The following is a 15,394-nucleotide window of genomic DNA, read 5'->3' as shown; positions in this document are numbered from 1 at the left end:
GTCAAATTAGCATCATGGATTAACTTGTTCAACATGGTGTGATAGTTAATTTTTTATTATTATGTTATGATGGGATGGATGTAGGTGGAATTCCTCCTCCTCTAAACATGTGTTCTCCACATCAAATCCAAATCAAAATGTGGGGATGGAAAGAACCCATACTAAAATATACATCTAAAAGGAATAAGAAGCATTGGAAATCCCATGCCCTTGGATACTCAAGTATTCAACAATAGATATGGGCCTTAAGCTACAAATGCAGGGAGTAATTATGCTACAAAAGCATAACAAAACAATGCAAGGGAGACGAGGTTGAACTGTGCTGAAAGAAGAACTGGGATCCCATCAAACAGTGGGAGGCCATTAAAGGTCAAACATGTTGGGGTCCAATCACCACAACTCCAACTTAAAAATCATGTAAATATGGATTTTGATGGAATTAGAAATGCCAGATCAGATAAGTCCAAACCGTCGACTTGGGAGGGCCCTGCAAGTTACCTTTGTTGTTGGACTAAATTCCTATTGGATAGTCATTGATTCTGGTGGGCCCTGATATTGAATCCTCACCATTGGTTTTCCACCGATTAATAGTCATAGATCGGTCAGGAATGTATATGGTGGGATCGTGGATGGGGTACATAGAAGACCCCATGCATAATTTTTGTTAACACATTATTTTGTTTTGTTTCGTGTGGAGGGTGTGTGTAACAACCCTTGGTTGATTTTCCAGGTAAAAAATACAAGACCAAGGTCATGGGACACATATTACAAGTTGAATGGTGGGTAGACATTATAGTGGGGATCAATTTCGGTTTATTCATGGCAAAGGAAAAGAGGCAATAATTGGCATTTAATTATTAAAATAAATGAAAATAGGAGAAAAGGAAGGTGAAGAGACACAAATTTGTATGAGAATGAAATCAGAGGGAAAATGAAGGAAAATGAAGAAAATAGAGGCATCAATAATAAAAAGTCTTTAGAGATTTAGTTACTAGATTTTTATAGCTTTATTTTTATTCTCTCACGCTCTTGCACACTTAGAGAATGCTTGGAGCACTTTGGCATACATTTTGGATTTGCAGAAAGAAGGAAAATAAAAGTAGGGAGCACAACGGAACAGTTGGATCAACAACTACAGTTGGATTGCTTTTTAGGTAACAGGTTTCATGTGTGATTTTCTTGCTAATTTTTGGATTCATAGTATATGTATGTTATTCTATAGTTATGTGTTGTAATTAGCATGGAGATTTTCCTGTATTGACAATGGTTTTAGTCTTGCCTTGTTATTTCCTAGATAGCCATGGCGTTATGGGTTTTTCCACTTGTCATTTTTCTGATTGGTGCTCATGTTCCTTATGGTTGTGGGTTGGAAGAGATGATCTCGAAGCCTTGGAACAACTTGGGTTGAGTTACTAGTCCTGGATCCTAGGTTGGGAAAAATACCCTTGAGCCCTTAGTGGGTTGAGTTACTAGTCCCTGGAGCTAGGTTGGACAAACACTCTGGAGCCCAAGAAGGTTGTGGGTTGCATTATTAATTCCTGGAGCCTTGGAAAACCTGAGTAGAGACAAATTGGGGTGATGTTAGTGATGTCCAGACCGTAGAGGTGGAATCATTGTGGTTGATGTTTGAGGTGGTTTGTCCTCTGGAAGCCCAAATTGGTTTTGCCTTGGTTTATTCCATGAAATTCCACATTCATGCTTGGAATATGGCACAGGGGTGATTTTCTAAAATAGAGATTGGGTTCAACCCAATTTATAGTCGGATTGTACATGGAAGTCCCTAACATGATTGGTATTTTCATATATTAATAAGAGTTGTTTTCCTACTGTGATTTATGAATACTTATAGTGATTATGTTGGTGATGTTATGGATGAGTGGCCATGGTTTCTATACTAGTTATTCGTTGGTTCTATGTTGGTTATATGATGTATGCTATCTACGAATCTTGCCATGATTTGTTAAGTTATCGAATGATTGATGTATATATGGACTAATAAGTGTTATTACAACTAGCTAGAGAGGGTTTATATCCTTCTTGGTGATTCTCAGAAGAAGACTCTCAGTTTATGATCAGATATGCATTCATGACTTGTAGCTTACATGTTTTCCATATGTTTGACGAAATGTTTGTTATGGATTAGGCATGTTTGGGTCAAGTTCTTGCTTGAGTTTTGATTAACTAGCTTCATCAGTTTCTCTAATTACATTATGGAAAGTTTCATGAAATTTTGTGCAGTGATCTAGAGGTTGGCCTAAAATGGTGGCACAAATCTCAGGACCTATTGAGGGCTCGAAAATCATTGCCTCAACAATGGGGGATAACCACCCGGTACAGACCTTGGTTGACAACTCCTTTTCCGTTTGGAGTAGTGGCTCCGACTGGGGATGATGGGACCAGTTTCCAAATCTATTTTTATGATTGTGCAAATGGGGTGATGTTTGAGATTTGGAATAATGCTTATCCTAAAACTAATCTAATTTAAACTAACAATCATGTGCATTTTATCCTAATCTAAAACATTATCTAACTATAACTATCCCGAGAGTAACGTGATATATGCGATCTACAATAATGTCTGAAAGAAATTGATAATAAAGATTATTCAATTGCGATGAGAAGTGAATCCATTTAACAATAATCGTTTCGTATAAAAAGTTAGCCAAAACGATTGTGAGAGATATATCGCATAAAAATCATTCATGTACTCAGCATAAACTATAGATCATCATCATAAAAAAGTGCAATAACGGCAACCAACAATTCAAACTTTCATACATAAACAACTTGAAGATAAGTTATTACTTGACCCATAAGTAAAAACAATTAAGAGATAAAAGTACCATTTATAATGCATCCTACTCATATGCTCCAGCAATATTGATCAACTTTCAAGTCACCCAACATCATATAAGAGTACAAAAGTGCAATTTCAGTAGAAGATGTTAAATCAAGTAGAAAATAAATCATGTTCCATTAATTCCACTAGAACTTCCTCAAAGGGACATAAGTGCATGTTCTAAAGAATGTTTCTGATAAAATTCATGGACCCCTCTCTAAATGCATGAGAGGTGTTTAAATACTAGAATTATAATGCTAAAAATAGATTATTACAAAAATATTTGAGGAGGTTTAAACAACCTGCCTCAATTTATGCATAAATAAAATCAAGATTAAAGTAAACAGGGTGACTAACTATGCTACATTCAATCCTTTAGATCGTAGATATCCACCACAGGCTTCAGCTATGTAGGTTGGCCGACTTCAACTTTCAAATGTCCATTGCATACAACATCGGTTAGTGTTGGCGCCATTTTCTTGGCAGTGGTGGTTAGGCATCACAGGGTCATCCATTGGCTATGAGGCTTGATCAAATGTTGCCAATATGCCTCCCAGTCTAGCCTGGGTGTTTTCCTTATCACTTCCTCTTTGTCTTCCACTGCCTGTTTCCATTATTGTTTGAGTTGTTTTGCATTTGGAAGGAACCCTAGAATGGACTCTGCTACTAGATTGGCACCATGCAAATTCTCATTTATATTTTCTATGATAATGTTTGTTGCTGCCGCCACATCCATTGTTGCCTTTTCTGCTTCTTTTAGCCAAGAATCCCAACTTGCAAATATAATTTCTTTATGTGATTCTTCTAGTTTTGGCAGGTCGGAGATTCTACCCTCCTCTGTATTTTGCCAACTGATGTGATCAGATACCTTTTTAAATATTTCATCATATTCAAGTCGCATTTCTACGACTTGACTTGTCAGTGTATCACTTGTTTCACAATAATATTTCCAGTGTGAAATCTTATGGCACAAAAATTATTTCTGATGTGTCAACTAGGAATTAAGTGTGAGTTCTTCGATGATAAATTGATCAATTTTTGGATTTTCTTTATGAAGATCAGTTATGTCCTGCACCTATGCTTCCTTCTCAGCTAAGCTGATTCGATGTTCTATTTGCATCTTTTCAAATTCTTGTTGAAGCTTGGCCAAATGTATCTATGCCTGTTGATCAGATTTGACTTGCTATAACTGTTGCTCGAGCGATGTTATTTTATTTTCCTTTTCTATAAGCAACATTTGTACTTCTATTGCTTTGTCTATGGTCGTTGTAGCATAAGTGCCTGCAAACTGTGAGAGTCTAGTTATGTTGGTGGATGGATCAACTACCGAGTCCTTCCATATAACATCCATTAGTTCGTTTTCAGGGGTAGTAACAACTATAGAGTCCAATTTTCTTATCTTTCTTTTCCTTTTCACCACGGCCTTATGTTGTGGGCTATAGAATACATCCAGAGGGGGTATTTTTTCAATTTTCAAAATTATCTCGGAGGTGGGGGTAACAGGGGTATGCTCTACTTCTGGTTCATTTGCAGTTTCTTGAACTGTAATTTCCAGAGCTGTCTTGTGTTGTAGCATTTGTAGCTCTGGCACCTATTCCTCTATATTAAGACTTTTATTAAAATTATCCCACTCTTCCTCTAAATCAATTACCATGGGTTTTATTAGTTGTACAAAGGTAGTAGGGATTTCAACTTGCTTGCTAGCTAAAGCTTGTTCAGTTATCTTCTTTGTAGATTGGGTCGTATCCTCGATGCTCCTACTTTTGTCATTCTGTGATGAATGTCACGATTCCCCAATAGATTTTTCTTGAGACTCTACTCCAGAATCAGATTTGGAGTTTTCTTTGTTGTCACCTTCTATAGTCACACTTGGAGTAGGTTCCCTTTTTGGTTCAATTAATAATTGGTCCAATAGGACCATTCCGAGCCTTCTTTCTCTGTAGTTGTAATACTTTCTCAGATCTTCATGGTCGAAAAGTAGCTGGGCCATATGTTTCACCTTTGAAAAAGGTGTTTTTCTGCAAAAATATATCATCAAAAGCATCCTCCTCATTGGTGAATACTTTTATTTTCACCATGGTGGTGAAATTCTTCACTGTTCCAAATGGGTCATACTTTCGTGCAGGGAATTTGGGTAATTGCAGAGATAGCATGTTCTCTGCTTCTTTTAATGCATGTCCCAGGTTGTGTAGTGCAAATTCTCTACACTGTATATGGAATGTTGGCCAAATGGCCTTCTTTGACTCATTCAATGTTGGCTCATTCCTCCCTCACTACATGTGTAATAGGCTATCTCCCTAGCCATCAATTTATCTCGAACATAGTATGGGAGGATGTGGGGGGAGGTGATGCTGCCAAAAACCCTAATATATGTAAATGTCTCCTCCCTGAACCATTTGACCATTTGGAGGATTTCAACTTCAGATTTTTGGGAAAATCTGGGGGCGTCTCAATTATACAGCCGCTTGTAAATAGGGAGCATAACTCCATGGAAAATGTTGAAAAAATGTGGTTGAAAATCGGATTCCCACATGACCTTGTGGTACACGTGAATGGGAAGTGGATTCTAAACAATCCATTTCCATCCCATGATGGGGAAATTTGAACTAAAACAAATAGCGTCCATAACATAGGCGCTCATAAAAAATGGAGGGTAAACCCTTGAAGCAATGCTTCTTCTCCTTTTATACTTGATAATTGCTTTTGCTAAATTATCTGACAAGATTTGGGCCCAATTCATGATAGTTGTGTTAACGACTGCTTCTATTAATGACAACCAATCAGGGGAGAACTTGGTACTATCAGGTCTACCAAACTATCAACATAACATAGCCGCAACAAAACTATAAGGGGGACAAATAGATGTAGTAGTGTACACACCATTTTTGTCTTTCTTGATATTCTCTTCAATATTCGACCAGGAACGGGTGCAATCTGTTGGGTCGTTGTTCTCTTTAACAAACTTTTCTACGAATTTCCTATTGTAGATGACATGTGGCTCTGGTAGGTGGTACATAAGCCATAAATTGTCCGGGGTAAAAGATCTGATGGCCCCTTGGCTTCTCGTCCTGAATTGCCTGTCTGAAATATTTGCTTCATCGATAACCCATTTTACCATATTGGTATAAGGGATTATCTTCGTCGGAGCAGTTATGCAGTGCAAAAATGAGCATGCTGTCTCTAGCATGGAAGTGTTTGAGGAATATCGATCGTCAAATGTAACATTTGTTTCCATAATCCTCGGTTGTTCCTCCTCCAGTATGTTGTACATAGTCTCCCATGTAGAGGTTCCTCCCTCTCTGCTACATGTGGTGTCTGTGAACAAGGGAGTCATATCTGTCTTCTCAGAGGCTAAAACCTTTCCTTTCTTCCCCATTCTTCTCAATGCTCTACTCTGCGGGTTTTTCTTGGAATGAAGAACAAAAGCTATCAGACACTCAAATATGAACGTAAAAATGAAATAATGCAGATAGCTTGTAATGGTGGTGAAAGAAGCATTATTTGAACACACATAACAAGATATTGTATCAAGCTAAATGGATTTTCACACATAAATGCAATTATTTCCCACTAATGCCCACTAATAATTCATTATCCCTTATCTTTATTGCTCATAAATGTTTGCGTCGAAAAACGGGATGAAATTTTTTTAGGGTAGCAAGCCATTATACTGCGATGATAGCGATTGTGTGATTTGTGAAGCAATATCGTAGATCACAATATCACAAGGTGTGCCTTTTATCATTCTTACCTCCTATTGTGTGTCAACGAGATGTGAGATGCGAGCTATTCATTAGTTGTTTCAGGTATGGTTACTTACTAGGCTCATCTTAGGCAATAGACTTGATAGACTCGAAATATTTTCTTTTAATACTCTACGGTGTGGGTCCGGGCACAAATTGCATATCGCAATATTGGCTTATTGTAAGTGCAAATTGTTTGCTTGAATACCCGAAATGCGATGAGAAAAAAGCCAAAGCGCCATAGCAATTTCACAACCACAAGCCTTGCTATATCGTATTTAAGAGAGAACTCTTTATGGGTTGTGTTATGCAATGCGAGACTTAAGCCTAAAAATTTTTTAAGGACTCCCGGTTTGTCGGATTTTATGATAATTTTGACCATGGAGCCCTTATTTTAAATGCTTTGCTTGATTTTGGAGGATTTTTAGAAAGTTCCTTTAGTGGGTTTTTAGTAGTTCCCAAAAAGGTCTTGATTTTTATTTTTTGATTTATTCAAAAAATAAAAGAAATGACTAAATGCTAAGTTTTGTTTTTGAATAAAAATTTTAAAGGGTCCCCATTTAGTTAATGTAACATTAACTACTATTATTACTAAATGGGGGGTTGTTGAATACCACAACAATTGGCGATTCACTTGGAAGAACCAGTTATCTCTGAGAGTTTTTTGAAATTTCTAAAACTTCCAAAATAAAGATAGTTTTGAAAATAAAACAGATTATATGGAATATAAGGTAAGAATTATTGCTTTCGTAATAAAACAATCATCTGCCTAACTACCATTCTTTTGACTATTCTTTTCTTATAAAAAGTAACATTGTCTACATCAGTCTTTACTTGGTTTTTTAAAGATAAAGCCATGAGTCTCTCCCCATATTGGTTTTTGGTTTACTCCGTTGTCGTAGGTAGAGCCTCTGCTGCCAACAGGCATTCATAGCCTCGACAGGGTTACCTTTTAACCAGCAATGACCCAATATTCCACTTAAATCAAAATGAAATTTTAAAGATAATTTTGTAAGTATACTTATTGCTTTCTTTATTTCCTAGAGTAATTCATTTGTTTCTTTAGCTTTTCATTTGTATTTCCTAAAGGACAATGTCTTGGTTTTGTGACGAATATTGACAATTCCATTCACTTGATTTGTAACTTAACTGAACAAGCTAGCTCGTGATGAGACCCCTTGTCTTTTGATTATTATAATCATAAGCCATTACCCTGTTTTGGTATGAAGTTTTGGTAATTTCAATTCGGTTATAAACTTATGATCATGGTAAGCCGGCTCTTGATGAGACCTCGTATCCCTTAAGTTTAGGTATATTTTAGAATTACACTCTAAAAATGAAAACTGAATAAGTGGGGCGGATCATTGGCCCCTTAAGAGGTTTTGGACAACAATTGTAGAGTTTTTTAGAGATGCCTTCCTGGAGAGAGACTTTTCTTTGTATAGATACTTTTCTAGATTGATACAAAGGAGCAGTTTCTCTTTCAAAGTTAAGTTTCATCAAAATCAGATAATTTAAGGAGGAAGATAGTCAATTTAAAAGCAATCAAACTTAACTATACATTTCATATGTGAAGATTACTTTCATAAAAATCTTTAATTATACAAGCGAAAATTCAAAATGAAGAAGAGAAACTTATTCTTTGTAAAACCAAAAGTAAATGTTTTCAACTTGTATTATTTTTTCAACAAAAAAAAAACTAAAGACTATAATATATAGTGAACAGAAGAGACCATCTTCTATGGAAAGTATTTCTTTAGGACTTGCCCATTAACAGGTAGAGATTCTCTCTTACTTGCTAAATCTTGTAACAGAAAAGTTGATGGGCCTATTAAATCGACAATCTAGAATGGGCCAAGCCACATTCATTGGAACTTGGTATGTTGGCCTTTCTCTTGGTGGGCTTTATCCCATTTTAATATTGTCTCTGAGTTGGAAATTTTTTGAAGATACAAAATTTGAGTTAAAGGAGGTTTTGACTAACTGTTGATGATGTGCATGTGTGGTCCTGACTTTTTCCCTTTCCTGTTCAAGCCTAAGAATTTGTATTTGTCTAAGTTGCATAGATGAGGAAGGAGTTTCTTCGATGAATTGAACTAAGGAAAATGAGGGAATAGCTACGTTTGTTGGTAAGACAACTTCTTTCCCATAAACCAAATTAAAAGGAGAAGTGCCAATGGAGGTTTTTTGAGTTATTCGATCTGCCCATAGAGCAAACACTAAAGATTTATGCCAGTTCTTTTGACTTTGATCAACAGTTCATTTAATAATCCTGATAAGGTTATTATTTGTGGATTCTGCTAACCTAGTTCCTTGCAAATAATAGTTAGCAGAATATTTAAGTTTAAATCCTCTTTTAAGAGCAAACTCTGTCATAGTATTGCCTGAAAAATAAGATGCATTATCAAACATTAAGGCAGAAGGTAAGCCAAACCTGGTGATGATAAATTGATCTATAAATTCAATAATGTTCTCGGAGTTGGCTACCTTGAGTGGAATTGCTTCTACCCATTTGGTGAAATAAACGGTGGCTGTAAGGATATATTTATGTTGCTTAGAAGAATGAGGAACGATCTCACCTATTATGTCCAATCCCCACTGTTCGAATGGTTGATTAATGTTGACTGGCTGTAATAGTAATGCTGGTTTCTTCTGTATTCTGGCATCTGTCTGACAAATCTTATATTTCCTTACATAACTGTGTGCATCTTTGAATAGAGTTGGCCAGTAGTAGCCAACACGCAGGAGTTTATGCGTTGTAGCATCTCCTCCAAAGTCCCTGCTGGCTTGTCCATTGTGAAGTTCCTGCAATACTTTTTCTGCTTCAGATTTTTCAAGACATCTAAGCAAAATAGAATCATAATTAATTCTAAATAACACATCATTGACAATTTGATACTGTTTAGATTTCAGTCTCAAGGCTCTTTTCTCTGTGTAATTCAACTGTGGAGGGGCATATCCATTTTTTAAGTTGAATATAATATCAACATATCTTGATTCAGTGTCATTAAGGCTTACCTCATAGACTTGTACCTCGTCACCTAAATGTTGTAATTCTGATATATTTGATGCTCCTACCAACATCCTGCAAAAACCTTGACCTTTTACAATGTTTTCTGGTTTGATTTCAATGTCATATTCTTGCAGAGCTATAACCCAATGTGCTCTCTTTTCACCCAAATCCATTTGTATTAGAATATTTCTTACTGCTGGGAATGGTACTATCACCTTGGTGTGAGTTTTGAGAAGAAAAGGTTTGAAGTGTTTTATTGATTTGAAAACAGTGTAAGCTTGTTTTTCAACATATGAGTAGTTCAATTCAACTCCCTATAAATTTGAGCTAAAGAAAGAGATCGGGGCTTCAACTTTTTCTTGATTTGCTTGTGTCAATATGGTTGCATATGATTTCTCAGAAGCGAAAGTGTACAAAATGAAATGATTGGAAAAATTTGGCGTTGCTAAAGATGGGGCGTTTATGATTGCTTGTTTTATCAAGTTAAAAGCTTCATGTTCCAAATGACCCCATTTAAATAGAGAATTTTTCTTTATCATGGCTTGAAGGGGTAATACAATTCTTGTGAAGTCCGGGACAAATGTTTTGACAAAATTTATTTGACGAAGGAAAGATTGCATTGGTTTCTTGTTATGGGGTAAGGTATTTTAGAAATTTCTCGAATTCTGTCTCAGTCAATATGAATTCTTGTTTTGGACACAATAAATCCAAGGAGCTTTCCTTTACTTAACTCAAAAAAAAAAGTCTTCTTGGGGTTAAGATAAATTCCATACCTTTGACAACGTTGAAAGATTTGTTTAATATCTCTTAGATGATTACTACATTTTCTAGAATACATAGTTATATCATCTAAGTAGATTACCACTGACCTGTTTACTAAACCTTCAAAGGCAATTTCCATGGCTCTTTGGAAAGTGGCACCAGCATTGATTAGTCCAAATGGCATCTTTTGATAGGTATAAGTGCCCCATTTTGTTATGAATGTAGTTTTTAGCTAATCATCTAGATGGACTAAGACTTGATTGTAACCTAAGAAGCCATCTAGAAAGGACATTAGTTCTGAGCCTACAATTGATTACAATATATGTTCCATAGGAGGCAATGGAAAATTGTCCTTTTGGCAATCTTTGTTGAGATTGCGAAAGTATATACAAATCTGAATATCACCGTTCTTCTTTCTAACTGGGACGAGATTGGAGACCCACCTGGAATGCCTAACAGGAAAAATAATCTTGGCTTTCAGCAGTTGATGAGCCCCAAAAATGGATAATTATATGGGCTCATTCAACCTCCTAATTCGACTTAATCCACCATTATCATTAGTTTATTGCATGTTTTTTATTATATTTATGCTAATAGAGTGAATTAGGTTAGTCATTATGTCAACAAGTCTAATGGGTGCTTTGTGCAGATTTTTAGTCAATTTTGAGACAAAAACAAAGGTTTTAATGAGCACTTGGCAGCCAAATTCGTGGGAGAACAAGGGAGAGGATTTGTAGGAAGGTGTCCCCTTCATTTATGGGCCCTTACCTCGAATTCTCCACCATCAGCTCGGAGTTCAAGGGCCACCAAATCAATTATCACAAGGGTAGCCGAGCAAGTGATAGTAAAAGTGCTGTTAACTACAAGTTTTGGCAGTCGAGTTCCTAAAGTTTAGGAGGGTTGTTGGGGTCCTCAATTTGTATAAATGAGAGGGCTTAGGGCCTCATCTCAGTTAGTCATTTTGTAGGCAGAAGTTAGCTAGTTTGTAGTTCGATTTTAGTCATTCTTTTAGTCACTTTGTAGGCAGAAGTTAGCTAGTTTGTAGTTCGATTTTAGTCATTCTTTTAGTCATTTTTAGGCAGTAAGTTAGCTCTGCATTTCAGCACATTTTCAAGTTTTCCTTGTGGACAGTTTTTGGAATGTAACTCTTCTTTTCTTGCTCAATAAAGATGAATCCAGCTTTGCACCAGCTCTAAATCTCTCTTAGGAGGCTGTATCTCTTGGGGTTGGGCCCATCTCAAGTGCCCAGTACCTCCTTTGTTTACTTTCATGTGTCTTTGCTGCATTCTTAGAATAAAATCTATTATTTAGATTAAAATATTGCTTTGTTACTTAGGTCATTTTTGCTTATTAAAATAGCTTTTCATGTTCAAATTTACTTGATAGGTTAATCATAGATAAGATCTTCAGAAAAAGGTTGTCAAGCACCTCTGATCTCACCTCTCCCTCAGTGGGATTAGGAGCAGGGATCAAGGTGACCTTGCTGCCACCAAAAACACTATTTTTGCTTCACCATGCAATTAGTAGTGTTAGATTCTTAGTTGCGAAACTTGTTTTCAGTTTTGGTTGCATGCTTAGGTTTATGATTGCTTGGTTGCATAGTTATTTCACATGATTTCATGCAAATAAACTTTTGTTCCATTTCCTTTGATGTTATCTAGGTCTGGTTAGGTCAAAGTAATTAGGTTCTTGATTTTCCAAGTCTTCATTTGTAAAATTCGAAAAAGAACTTGCAGAGCACCTGTTATCCTTCTTTATCTGCCCATTCTCCATCAATCCCACCTTCTTCATCCTCTACTTATAATCCTTGCCTCACGTTTTCCATATTTTCTCACATAACCCTAATTCTTGTGAAACATTGCTTCACTCTCCCTTGAACAAATCCAACCATCCTTGCCATTCCTTAGCTCCATCCACCAAGTCTTGGACCTCCTCACACCCTTATCTCACCTCCATACCCACTCCTTCATCCTTCTTCCTCCATCCATCCTCCAAAATCTCATTTCTGAACATCCTGTAGAAAATCACAGACATCCTGTGGAAATTCCAAAACATCCTGTAGAACCCCTGCAGACTTCCTGTAGAAGCTCACGAATGAGGTTTCTTGATATCCAAACTCTGTGAAACTCTTTGGAAGGGTGTTAGGGACCCCTTAGGCCCTCTCTGAACCTTCCTCACCTCCTCCAAGCATTTCCTCTCGCCAATCCACCTCTGCACAGTCAAAAACAGTTAAATCGCATGCATGATAATTCTGCCAACTTACTCGAAAATACAAAAAGATGTTTCTTTTCAAATTTCGCTTCAGAAGTAGCTTAGTCACATGCATTTTACCTTTCTAAAAGTTAATGGCATCCATTTCCACTGCTTTCATCACTTTTCTTGCACTGGTAGGGTTAGTCGATAAAATTAGGGTTTGCATTTCCTTTTTTCTTTTCGCTTCTTTCTGCAAGTAAAATAGCCTATGTTGAGTTAGCTTCCATCCATCAGTTAAAAATCTTCTTCTTAGAGCTCATCGAAGTTGGCTTGAGCCCCTAGAGGACTTGTGCCAGCTGACCAAGTGACAGTTACGGCAAGAGATAGTACTTATGCATACAACACCGTCGCTTCCAAGTTTGTTACGAACTACCAGGTTGATAAAATTAAAGAAGGGAGTCCCATGAGTTGCATCATTATTGCTGCAATACTGGGGCTCACCAGCAGTTTATTTAACTCAGACTTAATCTGGCTTTCCAAATTAGGATGAATTTTCCTCAATTTCTGCTGAATAGGTTTTTCATAAGAAGTCAAGGGAATAATATGTTGAATAATAGAAGTGTTGTAGGTTTTAAGATCACCATAATTCCAAGAAAATACATTCTTATATTGTTTCAACAGACATATAAAAGCTAATTTCTCTTCTGATGTAAGTCTGAGACCTAGATTAATGTTTTGTGGTTTTGTGTTAGTTCCGAGATTAATCAATTCATACCTAAAAGTTGAAATCTGAAGCTTTGAATTAGTAGATTGTTTAAACCTATCTTTGATTTCATATAAATCATCCAACTTAACTACGAATTTTGGTATATTATTGTTGGTGGTTTCTTGTTTCAGTTGGTCATCATACTGGTCTTCATCAACTATCTAGTCATCATAAGAGCCTTCCAAAGTAAGGAAGCTTATGATATCCGGATCGTTATTAAAGACTCTCCAATTGGTGATATTATCAGGAATAGAAGGCCTAAAAAATAATTCAATGGAAAATCGATCTGGTTGTAATCTTCTGGTGGAATAAGCTTGGAAGCCACATTAGCTAGGAGATTGGCACTAGAATTTTGGAGTCTTGGAATAGGGGAAATATTAAACGCCGTAAAATGTGAGTTCAGGTCTTGGACTAATGATTGATAATGTTTCAAATGTCCCGACAAACAGTATATAGTATTTCTTACTTGCCTAATGACAATTTCAGAATCTCCAAACACTTGGAGGTATTTGATATTAAGACCAATTACTTTGTACAAACCTTGAACCAATGCTTCATATTCAACAGTGTTGTTTGTGAAATCAAATTAAATTTTGCATTCTAACATAGTATTTTCTCCCTTTGGGCTAACTAATATGCATCCTGCCCTTGCTCCATCATTGGATCGAGATCCATCAAAAAAAATTCCAAAATAAAGATTTATTTACAAGTTTATCTACAAAATTCACACATTTAGAATTTTCTATTTGGGAATAATTTTTTATTTGAGATACAACAGAGTTTTCTAAGAATGGTGAAGTATAAGCATTGAAATTCCCTAGGAATGACTTAACAAAATAGTTTCCAATTATATTGTTGCTATATGTTACCAGCTCATTTTCTCCCTCCAGCTCTATTACTATATACTTTTGATGTTTCTCTCGGTCAACCCTTACTTTATTTGGCTTGCCGTTATAGGGAAGCCACATGTGAGACCAGTCAGTTGCGAAGTAACCATGAAGTTTTTCTGACCAGTCCCTACTAAGGATTAAGCCATTGAATTCAAGAATATCAGCTACAAGTATATCAATGATTTGAAAAACATTTGGGTTTGGTGAAAGTCTAATGGTTACTTGATTAAGTTCCCAAATAACTTACACTTGAGACCGATCTAATTGTACTATTTGCATTGCATATTTCTGAGGTTGAACATTTAACTTAGCGCAGACTGTTCTAGGAAAAATGTTAGATGAAGCAACAAAATCAACTAAATAGTTATATAATTTCTTATTAAAGACTTCAAAAGTAAGGAGAAATGGTGTAGTATGGGATTTAGATCTTCAACCTATTACAGCGATGTTGGTTGGATCAATTTTGCTTGAAGAAGTGCTAGGGGTCTTCCCATTTCTTGAGTAGCCTATGATATTACTGCGTCAGGAAGCGATGTAGTGGGTACTGCTTTGAGTTCTTTTAGAAGTAGCTTCTGTTGATGTTTTAATTTACTGAGCTCATGAAAGGTGATGTTTTCCCTAGTTTTCTTCATATTATCAATAATATTGTATTACATTTCATCAAAAACTATCAGAGTTTTATATGAAGGTGAAGAATCCAATTGGGTAGGGTTTGTTTGAGTGGATTTCAGTGAAGATTTAATTCCTACGACTTTATCTCTGGGAGGTGGCATGGAAGTTTTCTGTTTTGAATTTGATTGGGGTGGGTCAAGCTGATTTTTTCTTCTAGTAACAACAGGTAGTGCTTCTTGATTTTCCTCATTGGGAAGGATAAAATCCCACATCCCTTGTAATTCCACTACTTCTTCATCATCTGTTTGTTCTTCATTTGAAACCTATTCCTCATCTCCATCTGATTCAACGTTTGATAGAGCATTCAGAGGTTTAGGATCAGTTGGGGAATTCCTTTTAAATGGTCTAAAAGGTTTTTTGGAGGAAGTTTCTGCTACTTGTTTTTTTATGTCAACCATTTCATTAGACATAGTCTTGAGGACATTTTGTAATCCTTCCATATCAAAAGGATCCTTTGGTGGTTTCTTCCTGGAATCATCTCTAAAATTTACTTTTGTATATTTTCTTTCTTCTAAT

Source organism: Pinus tabuliformis, chromosome X (assembly GCF_031772625.1).
Source record: "Pinus tabuliformis cultivar Carrire ecotype Pingquan chromosome X, CPIR1, whole genome shotgun sequence".
NCBI classification, from domain to species: domain Eukaryota; kingdom Viridiplantae; phylum Streptophyta; class Pinopsida; order Pinales; family Pinaceae; genus Pinus; species Pinus tabuliformis.
This window is presented reverse-complemented; position numbering follows the sequence as displayed.